Source organism: Dermacentor albipictus, unplaced genomic scaffold (assembly GCF_038994185.2).
Source record: "Dermacentor albipictus isolate Rhodes 1998 colony unplaced genomic scaffold, USDA_Dalb.pri_finalv2 scaffold_12, whole genome shotgun sequence".
NCBI lineage: Eukaryota > Metazoa > Arthropoda > Arachnida > Ixodida > Ixodidae > Dermacentor > Dermacentor albipictus.
In genome coordinates, this window is record NW_027225566.1 from 15,229,162 (window position 1) to 15,245,924 (window position 16,763).

The 16,763-nt window shown below is 42.4% G+C and overlaps 1 long non-coding RNA gene across 1 annotated transcript; it reads right to left on the reverse strand.

The window, feature by feature from the left end:
* Positions 1-2,203: 2,203 nt before the first annotated feature.
* On the reverse strand, positions 2,204-9,708 carry LOC139051503 (uncharacterized). Its single transcript, XR_011509402.1, has 4 exons — positions 9,296-9,708; positions 8,199-8,303; positions 5,357-5,491; positions 2,204-2,340 (listed from the first exon to the last, which is right to left on the reverse strand). It is a non-coding gene; the product is annotated as an uncharacterized lncRNA (long non-coding RNA).
* Positions 9,709-16,763: the final 7,055 nt, after the last annotated feature.

Here is a 16,763-nt window from a genome sequence, read left to right on the forward strand (position 1 = left end):
CTAATTAAAATGAAGAGAAAAAAATAGCGCTGGGCAGGTTATGTAATGCATAGAGTAGATAACCGTAGGACCATTACGGTGACAGAATGGGTACCAAGAAAAGGGAAGTGCAGTAGAGGACGACAAAAGACTAGGTGGTGGGACAAAATGAGCGAATTTGTGGGTGCTAGTTGGAATCAGTTGGTGCAGGACAGGGATAATTGAAGATCATGAAGAGAGGCCTTCGTCCTGCAGTTGACATAAAATATGCTGATGATGACTGTACAAGGACTGCACCAAAAGTTTGTGCAGTTCATGCCACCACACCCTCTGCTGCATTTTTGCTGACTCACTTGTGCAGTGAGTCAGCAAAAATGCAGCAGAGGGTGTGGTGGCATGAATTGCACAAACTTTTGGGACAGGCTTTGTAGCTGTATCAGCGGCACTACTTCCTTTGTGCATCAGCAAGTTTTTGTGCCAGGTGCCTGCGTACACTTTTCATTCTTTTTTTCTCGTCTTCTGGCGTCACATCGCTGCCCATGAAGATCCGGAGGAGGCCTGCACAAGAAGAGCAATCACAGCTTTAAAGTAATGAAAGCAGCTAAACAAATATTTCCCGCATGAGACTGCATGTTCCCAACAATATACCGAAGGTTAAACGAAATATTTTATCATAGCTACGTGTTTAATATGGCAACAAAATTACAGGCTACTTCTTGCCTGTTCATTTGCATGCCTCAAATTCTTTTAGAGCTTCAACATGAAATATTTCAGTAGCAGGTTTTCACAACATGGTGCTTTAGCACAACAGCTTCGCTGTTACTGTGGCCTTGCGCGTTTGCCATCTATAGATGAGCAGAAGAATTAGCTAATGCACACAGCTGGCACCCGTCAGAGTCAGTAAGGCTAAAGGTCAATGATAGGCTAAAGCATTCTGATCAGCATTGCAGCTCTCAATCGTGAACACGTAGGCTTGTTGGTTTATCGTCTTCCAGAAAGTAGCGAAATTACACAAAAGTAGCACTCCTATAGATATGCATTCTTTTTTGCTGATGTAATTTCACTGATATTATAAAGCTGTCGATATCAAGCACACTGGATAGTGCTGCTCTGTTTGTGCTAATAGCACTACATCCAGACACCATAAAATTCTAATGTATTCAGGATTAAACAGACATTTACCACAACTGAATGTGGAATAATAGTAGACATGTTTTTTAATGTCTCCGTTATGTGAAATAATAATTGAAATGAGTTACTAGATAGTATGTTTTCTGTATCAATATCATTTTCAATAGCAAGCTCACTACTATGAGGAATAATAATGATTTCAGTTTGTTTATTACAGGATGGCACATCAATGCAGATTAAGCGCACTGTTTTGCGAAGCACCCCCTACTAGAAAATCCTATTTGTTTTCAAACGGGTTTCATCAAATAGGGTTATGGAACGGGACCCCGTTTGATCCTGTTCAGTCCTGACCTGTTTAAATCCCGTTTGTTCCTGTTTAAACCTGACCCGTTTAAATCCTGTTTAAACCTGACCCGTTTAAATCCTGTTTAATCCTGACCCGTTTAAATCCTGTTTAATCCTGACCCGTTTAATCCCGTCCTATCTAACCCAGACCTGTTTGCCCCTGTTCAGACCTATTTTTTGCTACATTCATACCAGGTCCTTTCAGAATGGATTGATGTTGCTTAATATAATTTACTCTTTACACATATTTTGTGCACTTGTGTATTTGCGATCAGCATTGAAGAGAAGTAGATCTGCATTAGGTTCGCAACAAGAAGCCACTTTCATATGTAGGTTTGCCTGGTACATTGCTTGATACGAAGATGAACACAATTTTCGGCATAAATTGATTAGCACTACCAACACTGATGTGATACATTATGAACAAGTTTTGTATGACCCACGAGTACGTTCTCTATGTATGACCTACAAGAAAATGCACCCTGAAGAAGATTGTACCTCCTTTTCATATTTATACTACAAGTATGCAAATGTAATTCTTGCTAGTTTAGTATATGTTCGATTACTTGTACTCTTCTTAATGCAGTGCTTCTTGTTGTAATGGTTTGTACACAAATCCACAGTAAAGTGTAATTTTGGGGTGAAAAATGTCAGGCAAAGTATTGGCATGTACTTGTAAGTGAAAAAGACAAGTATACTTTACGTAGGTATTTCTGTACACCCACTTGAGCTTTCATTAAGCCTGAAGTCCTCCGGCCTAAATAAAAGCATGTCATAAATGTCTCAAGCACTGTTTATTGGACCATCTAATGGTATTTCGATGCATCCAGTCTGCTGAGAGAAGACCGCTGGAGTGGGTTGCTTGGGTGCGAGCGAGCAGGGCACCTGAAAAAGTAAAGCCAATAATTTATCTTGACTCATGCAACAGGTTAGCACATAGGCAAATTTGCCTATGTTCTCACAAATAAGAAAGGTTCAGCATTCCGGTCATAGAAGATAACGAATACATCTTATTGAAAAATATGTGGTTTCATGCACTGCCTATGTTTCAAGGGAACATGGATTACTGTGGGAGAATAAGCTGTCATAATTAGCAGGAGATTGAAGCAAGTCTTATAGGAAAAAGATGGACACATCGTTTGATTAACAATAATTACTAGTATTGAAGCAACAGAATACAAACATGAAATACCTTTAAAAACAACACCGACAGGTTGAGATAATAAATTATTCAGAAACTAAACCCGTCTGCCAGCAAAATACCGTAGTGTACTGGCTTTGACATTGCGCTGCTCAGGCAGAGGGCATGGGATTGAATCCCAGCCACAATGGCTGCATTTAGATGGCAGAGAAATGCCAAAACCCCTATGTAAGGTCTATTGGGTACATGTTAAAGGAGACTAGGGATCCCGCCAACTTGAAGTTATAAAAACCGGGGTAAATTTCGAGATAAGTAAACTCACAAAAGTAGAAGGCCCTGGCCATGCGAAGACCATATAAAGCCTTTTAAGGTAGGTGCCAGCAGCCGCTAAATATCTTGCAAAAGCGAAATATAGCAGAAGCGGTATTTTTCCGTAGATCACTTTTGCAAGCTATTTTACAATTTGACACCCGACATGTTGGGCATCTACGGGCAACAGCAATTCTGGCACAGATCATAGCAAACACTGTTGTACCTAGGTGTACATAGACACATAGGTATAGGTACAGTCGCCGACTGATTTTCCGGACATGATTACTCGGTCTGCTTCACGGCACCGCCATTCTCCCCATGGACCATAATATATAACAACTTCCGAAAATTAGGACGCCTTGCAACCTCTCGTCTGATTTTTCGGACACTCCTTGAGCCAACTTGATCGAGAGCACCATGCACCGACTCTCACCGTGGCATGGTTCTACTTGCTGAACGCCATTTTTGTTTTGAACGAAGCCTCCTTGGTGCCCCACGAAGTGGCGCTACTACAAATCCCTGCTCATCATCATCGTTTCTGCCTGGTTTGTAGCTACAGCAGTTCCGGTCTCAGCTTAGTATGCGATGCCAAGACAATCCAGCAGCTGATTTGTTTGTTTCTTCGTGCACGACGCTGCAAGTAGGCCAGGTTTTTTGTTTGTGCAACTGATGTCGGCATGACGATGTTTGACGAAGCAAGATGGGCCAATTCATTTCACTAATATTTAGAATAGCTACCTGTAAGCACCACCTACCTTTCAACAACATTTGCAAAGCAAAAAACCTCATCCTGAAAATCTGCACACGAAGACATCGGTAGCATCATCAGCGTGGGGCCTCAAGATAATTCGGCAAGCCAAGAAATTACTGACAGCACGAGTGCAATCATGCCAACAGGAAATCTGTGGCTGAATAATGCACCTTCTACCACTTGGCAGACAGTGCATTTTCGCAAGGCCCTAACTACGGCAGATCATTGTTAAGGAGTTCCTGAATGCACAACTCTATGACATTTTCCCGCTGACTCTAGGGAAGCACCTCTGCACAGTTGCAAGAAAAAAAGCTAGATGCCCCAAGAGAAATGAGCCCACTCAAGCCATGGAAGTTATGTTTACCTTGTCTTCCTACAACTACTCTAAACCTAGGACTGCTGTTTTGCACAAGGGAACAAACATCAACATTGGTGCCTCGCCCAACACAAGTGGTCTGCGCCGTAGAAGGTGCCATCAGTCAGCCCACAGATGAGGCCCACACCAGTGCTGTCAGTGTGCTGTACAAATTGCAGAAGCACAGCCTACAAGCTTGTCTGCCTTAGTGTGATCGCAATAATGAACGAAAACCAACGAATCAAGTTTGTTTCGTGCTGAGAACAGTTGCCTCATGCTGGATTTTCCTACAATTCTTTCTAAGCACAGATAATGCTTCGTTTGTTGTGTAGGCATGTAAATAATGAAAAGGCCTGCATCACTATCTCTGAAAAAAATAATGTAAGAAAGCACGTACAGTGCTCACGGAATGAAACGCGACAGCGAGTATTTCGTAGAACCCAGCATATGTGCAGAGAACTCGAGAGTACCATGTCATGTCACTATGAATCTGGTCACTAAAGGTGACTCTGACTCCGCTCTAAGTCTACACACCAAAGTTACGTCGATGTGACACGAACTGCAGCCGGTACAAACGAAAGTCTGGGCATTAGTTAGCCCTAAATTGACGCGTTTCATTCCGTGAGCACTGTACAGTACACAGGTGCAGTGTCTATCACATACTATTTCGTGCAGTAGAGGCTACATCGGATAAACCGGCAAATGTATAAGTGACTGGCAGCGTGACCAAGCAAACTTGATGTGTGGGTCAGTTAGCAGTGGTAGTGCACTACTCTCGGTGCACATGCACCTATGTTTAAAAGCTGCTTGATCGTGACAAAATAAAAAGACAAAAGCGCTGGAGAGATATCTGAAACTTTTCTTATATGTATGACGAGGAACCTAGCACTAGCTCCCCATGCAGAGAATTACTAGACAGTGAGACTGCTTCTTATCATTGTAAAACAAATGTCACACTCACCATGTGATGCATCCTTTTCGTTTCTGTGCGAACAATATGTATTCAGATCTATTCTCCCCCTTTCACCTTTTGCACAATATTACTGTGCGAGCTATAATACTGAACTGTTAGTAGCACTCTGTCCTGTTGCCTCCTTTCATTCCTTGTGAATTTTGTGCTAAATACGGCTTTTTTTGGTGAAAGAGTGCTAGTTTAACGCATAAACTAGCGCCGTGGCACTTTACAATAAAGGACTGTTATAATTCTCTAAAAATATGTCCATGCAGAACAGTGTCAAAAGAACACCTTAAAGAAAGAACATGAGTAAATCTATCATAAAGACCAATCCTTGTCTTTTTCCTTAACATAATTTTCAATACCGATATTGAAGTACAAGCTCACCATATTATATCACCTTGTCAATGAAGCAAGGCACAATGGCGCCCAACTGTCACGGGACCAACTTGGATGTGGAGATCAGCAACATAGCATGGTCTGCTTACACTTCTTCTCCAGGTCCAGCCACACCTATAGCAGCTATAAAACAAGTGAGCTTAGAATAACAAGCGAAACAATATAAAAAGTGGCAGTGAACACAGCAACTTTCGGTAGGCATAAATAGGATCGCATTGCTGACATTATGCACATAAGTAACTTCATTTTGAGCAACAAAGCATCCAATTTAAGAAACATTATATGTATGAGCTATCTATGTGAGAAAGATTAATCGAACGCCCTCTATTTGCTACACCCCTCCCCTTATGCATGGATGTCTCCCTGACTGAGTGAGCTGGGCTGATCCCAGGTATACTGTAAGTAAAGGGTGTCACTTGGTGGGCCAATCTCGATACCATTGCATGACTTGTACAATAATTTTAATGTGTATTGTAATGCTGGCCATCCTGCAGGCACTGCAACATTATAGCACCCATAAGGCTAATGGTATTACCTGATAAGGTTAACTAATAAGTGTCCCCAGAAGCATAACTCGGCATGTATACTCGGAGGCCATTATTATAAGAGAAGCAATAGCAGAGGCGAAGCTTTATCCTGTGCCATATGCAAAATGGCCGAGCACGCCCAGCTTTTGGTTACATTCTCACTTGTGACCACTGCAACAGGCTGACTGACATGCGTAACCAGCAGTTTGTAGGACAATATTTTCATAACCTGCATTTTTTTTTATATCTGAAGAGATCAGCCTCAAGCTCCATGCTGCGCTGCACTCGAGAAGCATTATAAACTGGCAACATTTAAATGCTATGCTGCATGGTTTGTTGCATGCTTTAGGAATTTACTTACTTATTGTACACATAGCTCATAGTCTCCAGTTGGAGTATTGCATGAGGTGGCAAGAAAACAAATTCTGAACTAACAAGGAGAACATTCAACAAAACAAGTCAGACCAAAGAAAAAAAATAACATACTCTCATAATGGGACTATGTATCTGGCAGCTAGCTTATAAAAAAGACAATTAGGAATGTTTTACTACTGGTAGCGCTTTAGGGGATGGAATGTAGAATTCCAAGCATCATACACTTTTAAGCCACCTTTCGTGGTTTTTTGTTTTGAAGTCCTATTCTCTGTACTATTATAGAAATGAATAGCCCCTCCAAAATAAAACAAAGAAAACATGTAATGCACAGTAATGTAACACAATAATGTAATGCACAACAGTGAATACTTAGAAAAATGTAATTAAGAACATGGAGTCTATGTGGGCACAGATGTTCGATGTCTACATGAAAGCATAATAATAAAGGTGGGCAGAGCATTTATGCTATTGTCGGGCAACCTGCTGCAAGACATACAGGTAAAAGGATATGCATGCCTCACAACACAGTCCCTAAAAATATATGTCACAATACAGTGAGTAGGTATATCATGCTTATCTACAATAGCTCCTAATTATATTTATTTCAGAGGGGGCTACCTATGAACCTTGATCAAACTGAAGGTGGGCGAAATTCTAAATATACGATTCAAGTAGACAGAAAAGGGACGTTATGAATATGACATCTACAGCAAAAGTGTTGTACATTATTGTTGTACATTATGTCATACCTGCCAACCTGTGAACATAATATTTTGTAAAAATGCTGCAGACACTAAATTCTTTGTTGGGGACATAACACATTATTTTAAAGCTTGCTCTCAGCACCCCCATTGTTGCATACACACACACATTATTAATAAAGGGAAAATCGCACATCCACCCACTCGTAGCAATTGCTACAAAAGAAACCCGTACGGATTCCTCGAAAGGAAAGCCTCATAGTTGAAAAAAAGAAACCGTCCAGGTCCGGGACTCAAACCCGGGACCTACGTCTTTCCGGGACAGCCGCTTTACAATCTAAGATAACCAGGCGGCTAGCAGATGGCCGGGCGAATTCGAATTTGTCGACAACATGAAGCAAAGGCAAGGGTGTGACGTAATAGTTCTGCGGAAACGCGCAAGGTGTAGAGAGGTAATTAATAAAGGGGAAAAAAATATTACGTCAAACCCTTGCCTTTGCTTCGTGTTGTCAACTAATTCGACTTCGCCCTGTCATGTGCTAGCCACCTGGTTATCTCAGATGGTACAGTGGCTGCCTCGGAAAGGTGGTAGTCCCGGGTTCGAGTCCCGGACCAGGACGAATTTTTCTTCAACTGTGCAGCTTTCCTTTTGAGGAACACATACGGGTTTCCTTTGTAGCAAATGCTACGATGTCTGATTTTCACTTTAATAAAAACTTCTCTCCACCTCGTGTGTTTGCGCAGAACTATTACGTCACACACACATTATCAACCATTATTTACCTTGTCGTGCAGCACAAAAAGCAGCAGTGAACTTGAAACCAGTAACTGACAACTTTGTTTTTTCTTTAGATTACAGAGCTTTTACAGCGTGTATGCTGCTGCCACTTTACGCTGCTTCATGAATTTATCTGACCAAACTTCCCTAAAGCAAGTGCCCCTCTGATGTTCTCGTTAGAGATATTGCATCGCTAATAATAAACCATTACAAGTACCATTACAATTAATTTTTACGTGCATTTTAACAATGTCATGCCCTTAATCTCTCAACAGCTTTAAAATATCTTAACCAACACAACTTCATTGTCTTTCTAAAGTGACATCCATAAAATTGTAAAATGAGCCCACATTTGTAAACCCACGGAAAATTCAGGAGAGTTTCCAAACATGGATGATACCAACAAAATCTGCAGCTCGTGTACGTGGCAGCAACTGCTTTGCACACACCTTGTCACAGTATGCACATCAGGTACTTTGCCGTGCTGTTGAGGCTGCAGAAGTGCCGCAGGTGCATATCTGGAGGTGCCTCTGGTTCACAAAATCTTGCCATCCCTAAACAATAATAAATGCTTAATTTATTGTAATCTCTGCTGAAACTGCAAACTTGTGATATAAAAAGATCACGTCATATTTTGATAAAAGTCTCATACAACCAGTTACATGAAGCTGCAACTGGTTGTGCAAATATCTGACCGTAACATCACAGGCGGTTAAATAACACGTAAATCGAACTGTAGCAAACATGAATCTACTATGAAAAGGTTCACACAAACGTACAGCTGTATAACGTGAAATGTGAATTGTACTATCAAAAAATTCCTTAGGACATGAAAAGCGTTCCAAAACCTAATTTGTTTATGCGGCGCAACAAAGCACTGCTCCCAAAGGACGATGCGCTCAAAATTTCAACAGACCACCTCTTTTTCTGGAGAGACAATACAGAAAAGAGAAAGATTTTTCGATTAAAAAGAAACATTGCTTTTGTAATTTCGGCTTCTCTGCAAGATCGGAACCCTTTACAAGTACACGAAAACACACAGGACACTAATACACGTCATCTGACGACACTCTATAAACAGACAAATTTCCATACAAGCTGAAAATCTGGCCATGCGTCGACGAAGAAATCGGGTGCTATCTCGCGCAGCTGTTAGCTGTGAAGACGACACATCGACGTACTACTTCTGGAAATGCCTATACCATTTCTCAATGAAAAATTATGTACACAAGCAGTAACTTTCTTTGCTTGAATTTTTGTGCCCATTTAGATAAAAGAACCACCCGCGCTAGCGTGCTTCATAGGTGAAAGTAAATAAACCACAGATAGAGCTGTTGGTAACATGAATACGTTTTAGGGCAATTTCCATGGAACTTTTTGCTAAATGTGCACTGCGACATGAAGAACAACCATTTGAAAAGCACATTTATAATTCTTGCTGCTTTACTCATTCGGATTCGGTTGTTGTACGGATCTTGCGATACGTACAAGAACGCACACTTCACGAACCATAGACAGGAAGAATGCGCGCAAGCGCGGGACTTACCTTTCTAGGCGTACTCGGAAAACGCTCCTTTTAGCGTCACAGGTGCCGCGGCATCGACTGCACCAACGGTCCTTCCGGCGCACACACTGTTGAATTGCGGATCAACTACAGGACGTAAGAGCACAATTTTCACCAAATTCTTCCGTACAGTGTGACACGATGCGAGAGTGCCAGAGGAGGAGATCCTTTTCGTGAGCCCGGAACAAAGAAAGTGGCGAAGGCTCATACCTTCGACATCGGCGCACCACACGAAGGATACTGCGGGCTACATTACGCGGTCCCAGGGGTTTTGTGATTCTCAATGAATACAAAATGCACCACAATTACTCTCGGCACAGCGTACATACGATTAAACAGCTGCATCGGACGGCGTCAATGCAGCGCGCACTCACATGTAGCTAAGGCAGAAGACGGCAAAATAATATCACCTGTAACTTTACCGGCGCTACCTGTGCTGCCATCTGTAGGCAGCCACCGAAAGTGCTTTCGGTGATCTCATGGATGGTGACGGCGTTGTATTTCGATGTTATGCGAGTCGTACAGCGTCTTGTACGACGTGTTTCAGCAACGTTGCTTTTAATGAAGAGGACGGCAATGTGCGCATACGCCTTATAGACGTCTCACCCACTTGAATAACACAACAGGAAATTTTCAGTCTGTCGTATTTTGGGACGTTGTGACTGTCGTTCTGTTCTCTGTTGTGTGACGTCTTGTAGTCGAAAATTCTGTAGCTTCTGATCAATATATTTGATTAAAAATTGACAGACACCTCTTTAAGGATAAGAAAAATTATTAATACAAAAAAAATGAAAGTAGAAAAAAAGAGCTTTCGCACGGGATTTGAACTGCGGACCTCACGATTCCGAGACAAGCATCTTACCACCGCACCACGCCGAACACGCCCGCACCTCGACTAGGCCAGCAATATAAATCTTTTTCTGAGTTGCTGTTTACATTTACATTTTCAAAGCCAAGATGCGCTTTCACTTCACCGCGTCAACTGCCGCATCTCTATATGCGCGAAAGTGTTGTTACCATCGACAGGTACATCGTGGAATGCTAGAACATCAATTTTGCTGTACCGATATCCATATTTAATAAGAAATTCAGAAATAGACAACGGTGACCGGGGACACTGCAGGTTGTTACTGCTAATTTCGACAGTTGTCTCTTGCTCTTTACAGTTTTGAGCTCGCATATAATTCGTCCGTTCAATGCAAAATAGCTACATAAACACTCGTGGGTGAGTATTGATCCGGACAGTATACTGGCTTCTCACGGCAGCGCTGTACCAGATTAATGAGACCCGAGCGAGAAAGCTTTTCACGCAACTTTGTGGAACAATCCAAAACTTCTTTTCCGCTTCGCATAAGCTTGCGCAATATTTCTGGGAAATTAACTAATGTGTCAGTGTAACCGCAAATGTAAGTCCACAGGACTGTGTGCCCCATCTTACCAAATAAAACAAAGCGGATACGCAGCCATTCCCGCAGATGGTATGATTTTGATCAGCGGCCGATTTTGAGGAGGCCGGTAGCGCGTTGCTGGTGCCGCGTCGTCACGGCACAATTATAACAATTGGCCACGTCGACTTTAATACCGGTGTCGGTGCTATCAGTATTGCCGGCTTCAGAGAAGCACGATTGAATACCGCGCAAGAGAAAAGTACAGTGTACACCACCGATGCGAAGCTGACATTTTAAAGGGCCGCGACGGAAAGTGCTTCTGTTGCGACTTCAGAACTCTTGGCCGTCGCGACCGAATGTTTCTGTTGCGACGTCAGAATTGCTGTCGTAACGTCAGAAATGTCTGTCGCAGCTACAGAAACGTTAGGAACTTCTGTCGTACAACAGAAATTTCTGTATTTGCAGCAGGAATTCCTGTTGTCTTTTTCAACTGGGCAGGACCGGGAATCGGTTTGAAATTCGCAGCTAGCATATCGCAGTTTGGTCTGTGAATGTTCCGAGGTATTCACGCAATTTCTGCAGAGCTTGATAATGGCCCAATTTAGCACTAGGGGTTAAATTGTCAGGATGTCGAACAATAAAAAAGCTCCTCCCCAGTTATATTCAAGCATTAAACTGGTATGCATGATGCCATCCAGTATAGTTGCCAGAAACCTTCAGATTAAACCAGCTTTTGTGACAAACAGGCGACCCTATATGGTGCCACTGCGTCCAGTATAAGCTAGTTTAGTTGCAAACAGGGCCCCTGTTAAGACCCATTTCTGCGTGAACTGGTCATGCCTATACCTGCTTGCATGCCAAACGGGACCCCGTTCAGACCTGTTCGTGTGTGAACTGGTCCTGTTTATACCTCTTTGCGTGCCAAACGGGACCCCGTTCAGACCTGTTCGTGTGTAAACTGGTCCAGTTTATACCTGTTTGCATGCCAAACGGGACCCCGTTCAAACCTGTTCATGTGTAAACTGGTCCAGTTTATACCTGTTTGCATGCCAAACGGGACCCCGTTCAAACCTGTTCATGTGTAAACTGGTCCTGTTTATACCTGTTTGTTGCTGAACAGGTCCCTGTTAGAACCAGTTTAAACCTGTATAACCCAGTTTGAATTTAAATAGGATTTTCCAATAGGGCCGCACCACCTTCAGTGGCTGTATCAAAAAATACTGCTGCTACATTTTTTTTTCATTTGAACAGTACGTTCAATCGTGCATACTTTTCAAGGATGACAGCTTCTCTGGTGTTACAGCTTGTCTGGCCTCCGTCCTTCCCATGGACCGCGACTTGTTCGATCAAATTCCGGTGACACTTCTGTTCTGGAGTTCATCAGGCGTCCAGTAAACAGTCGAAGCCATGCGACAAAACATGGAGTCGTCCGTCGCCCGGAACAGTGTCCCCCATGCTGCCTTGTCAGTCCACTTCCCGGATCCAGCATACATCTGCAATATATCATACATACAGAGCTAGTAGCTAACAGGTTTTATACTGGACGATATACACTGTATTTTCTCAATTCTGCAGTTTGCTGGCATTTTGGCACATTTATTTTTGTCATTTGGGCCGATACCTGCATGAGCGGAACTAAATTATCCAGTATTATTTTGATACATCTTTTAGATCCTCCTACAAAAAAATCTCCTAGGCATCAGTAGCTAGCTCTAAACTTGGAAAACTGACGATTATCTGCGAGAATATTCACTCCTACAGCTTGATGAAATCACTGAAATCTACCTAGACATTGGGTAGCCGAATTTCAAATATGTTCCATGTAATATCTGTACGACCACTCTTTTCCACAGGTTACTCTGTACAGTCACTAGAGGCAATATAGAAATCTGCACCAGCACTGTGGTCCAAGGACTGCATGATTACATAATTATGTTAATGTACACAAACCAAAAACTTCACATGCACTGTGATCATGTAAAAAGAGGAGTAGGCCACTAATTAGGTTTTCGAGCCCCTTTTTTCGAGAACAAAGTGCAGAGGCAAGCACATACCAGGTCAATGTCAGCTGCAAAGGAAAATGTACAACTTTTCCCTTGAACTGCCCGGTGTGATACTTCAAAAGCAATATAGAGGAGTTCCATGCTAAGGAAAGAGTACGATGTAACCATTACACATTACCAAGGAATAGAAGCCAAAAATAGCAGTTGCTAAGAACGCTGTGTGGGACATGCCACACACTGGTATTGTAGGCTCTATAGCCTCCAAAATAGGGAGACGCATGCTTTCGACAGAAAGCGCGTCAAATTCTCTGGTCTCACAGGTGCCTCCTATTTCTTGGCCGAGAAAACGCTCCCGGGGACACTGTTATTCTTTCTTTTTTCAGTCAGCGCTATCATTATAATCACTCAATGCAGGATAGATAGTTTTAAAGTTTCAGTAGATTTGTGCATGTGGTGTGCACATGTAGGCTTTCTGTGTGGTGTCTACAGAGCCGGTGTGTCTCGGAGACGTCATCGCATCTAATACAGCTGTTGCACGCGGCGCTCTTTTGATTGCAACCAAGCCCAATCCAAATCTAATTTCCCAGTCGCGATTGGATTCTTTGCTCCATCTGTGGAAGAAAACCAATCGCGGTCGAGAATTTCAATCCAAATCGCGGTCAGTCTCAATTGAAAGTGGACATGTGACACCAGTATAAGTTTCGGTTGCTTTCTGCAAGCCGTCTCTACAGAGCAGGTGTGTCACAGAGACAATGTCGCATCTTTGTGTGTATTTGTGTGGCCTCGCATTTGTGTGCACCACCTCATGTGCCTTCGCGAGAGCCAAGTGGTGCGAAGAAACATGGCTCATTTCTTCAATCTCCGTGGTGACCCTGGCAACGGAAATCCCCAATACAGTGACGCTCTAATCAGATCGTGTATGGAGATGATGTCGCTCTTGCACAAATCCAAGCAAATCTGATTGCCTCCAAGTGTTGTATGAGGCAGGGCATTATTAGCGATTTCATAAGCTGCCCTAAGCCTAATACATTTATTTAGGACTTTAATCAAAAATCTAAAATGTAATACATTTTATTTTGGGGAGTGAACGAATTTTTCGGACTATTTTTCGGTCCCCACGAGGCCCGGAACATCGGTCAGCAACTGTACAATGTTTAAACTGCCATACCGGCAGCAAAGCAGAATAACATGTAAAAGAAATCAAGGAATACTGTGGCTCTGGTTTGCACAAGCCTATTTATATAATTATCTATACTATCACAGAAGTGTCGACACAGTGTCTGAGCTGTTCTGGTTATCAACTATGAATATGGCATGAGGGCCCTCAGTAAGGCAATCCATTAATTTTAGGAGCAGAGAAGGTCACGCGCATTCTATTTGTATTGCTACTGGCCACACGTACTTCGATGTATTGCACACTTAAGGAAAAATATCTGGCTTCAGCATGTGACGCAAGTATTGTTTGTTCTCAAAAGAGCATTCAATAATTCAAACATAGGTCCTGATCCCGCTAAGCAGAAAAGATGATGCGGCTTGTAAACTATTATGTGCAAGGCAGTGTTTGTATGGATGACTGACTTATTTCCATGGAATTGCGCATGCTTTGAGCAATCAAAGCTGTATTGTTAGTATGTCCAAAAGCAAACGTACTTAAAGCCGAAGTTGGCGGCTCAAAGATCTCAAAGGGCGGCTTCTGTCAGAGGGACTCTTCACCACTTTGAACCCTCACCACCCTGTAATATTCTTGCTAGGCTCACATCGTACTCGCAGATTCAACAGTTTCAACTAGCAAAGTACCCGCAACATTAATAGCCTGACTGTAAGCGTGACAGGAAAGCACAGCGGCATTGTACTGTCAGTTCCGTGTACAGTCGCCCAAAGCTTTATCTGGTGTGCGAGAGCGGCGACTTTTCCGTGCGTCAGCGCCGTTTGACGGGGCGAGGCTGGAAACAGTCTGAGGCTAAGCGCATGCCTCGCCAGCCTCGCCGCGTCAAACGGCGCTGACGCACGGAAAAGTCGCCGCTCCCGCACACCAGTTAAAGATTTGGGCGACTGTACATCATCGCATGCAGTGTAGTGAGAAACATTACATGGACACACACCAAAATTAGGGACGTGCAAATACTGATTTTTGACACCCGAGTCAAATACAAACCAAATACTGCCATAGCGAACTGAATCGAACCGAACAGTTTTCAAATAGTTTGCGAATAATGAACAGCTATCACAATTGATGTAGAACAAGGTTTCCGTCATACCGTGGTACATTATGAAGTGTTTAATAAATGCACAAGTGGACCATTAGAAGCAAGAAAGTACTGTCTTCGCATGCACAGGGCTCTTCAGAGTGAGCAAATGATCGCTGTATAGCCTGTAAAGTTTGGCAACCTGAGCAACGTAGCACGCTCCACTATGAAATATGGGGGCGAAAATTTACAATACCTTGGCTCCAATTCAATGTTCAGTTGGGCATAGTTGGAGTTTTAATTTATTCAAAAAGTATTAGAAAGAAATTCGCATCTTAAATAGTGACTATTTGGCTCGAAAACCGAATCGAAGGGACACTATTCATTATTTGAAAGGTGTGAATATTCGCACACCCCAAACTACAATTGATGGGAAACAAAATATTTTCCTACCGAAGTCATTTGGCACCATGCCTGGCATCTCGCTGCAGAAGCCATCTTCTGGCGCTGAAAATTTAATGTTGAAATCACTGTTACAATAACGTAAAACCTAGCGTTTCTCGAACTTTATATGCCATCTTTCTCTTAAAATGCCAAACCAAGCAACCCATTTTCTTTACATTATATACAGTACATAATAAAAATAATAATAATAATAATAATAATAATAATAATAATAATAATAATAATAATAATAATAATAATAAACTATAACAGTTGCTTGTCATGTTCTGTTTCTGCTGCTTCACAGGTGCCTCCAAATTTGGAAAAAAATACTCCGCAATAAAATTTTCTTTTACCAGGTGGTCTGTGGTAGTGTTTTTCAGGTAAACTGCTAGGTGCTGTCAAAAGCACAATTCAGTTTTGTGTGCCCACCATATATAATTTAGTCAAGACAAGAAAAAAAAAGCAAAATATATAAACCACTTCTATTCCGTGAAATTTTGGACATGACTGGGCATAATGTTAGCACGAGTAGGCATCAGTGACACCATAAAAGCAAATGTGAAAAAGTGCAAATGCATGATGAGCGCCTGTAGGCACAAATGAATTTGTAATGTAGTGGCAGTGAGTAAGCACTGCTGAGCAAGGGTAAATATCAGTGATGTTGAATTCCAATGGCAGATCGCGAGCGCTTGGCCAGATCACGAACGGAGCAAGTCGTTCTGAGTGAGATAGCTCTCGTCAAATTTGCAAATAGAATGTGTGCGTTCCCATGGAGTACTTAGTACAAGAAAATCAAGTGAGAGGGCGCTAACCTAGAGGTGGATTGGGTAGGCCTCATCACCATGACCACCTGGATCATCCCGGCATTCCGTGCGTTTGTTTTTCTTCCGCATCAAAAGAATCATTACTGCACTTAGGAATTTATAGTGTCCGAGTATAAGCTGTCACTATCAGGAACACAAACGCACGGCGCGACATAGCATCCATATTTTTAACGTCCATAGCCAGCCGCGACCGAAAACAAGTGACCATGACAGCAAGCAGAGGTGGGTGAAGGAAATATGTCACGTGGACTTCCGGTCAAATCTGCCAATTCTGGTGCAGAAAATATTTCTGCTCCACAGACTGATTCGGAATCGGTGGCTGGTCCCAATCTGCCATTGGAACACACAACTCACGCTCTCATTCTGCCATTGGAATAGGATTGCTCCATGCAGAGCAGAAAAACTTGATTTGGATCTACCATTGAATTCGACATGCGTGAAGTACTGTACAACTAAAAAAAATTGTGCTTGGAACTGAACAGTGCCGTATAAAGAAATACAGTCTTATCATGCTATTGTGCAAAGCTGCAGTTATAATTTCTTTAAAAATTGCACAGTAAAATAAATGCAGACATGAAAGTGCAACTTGAAGATGGAACCAC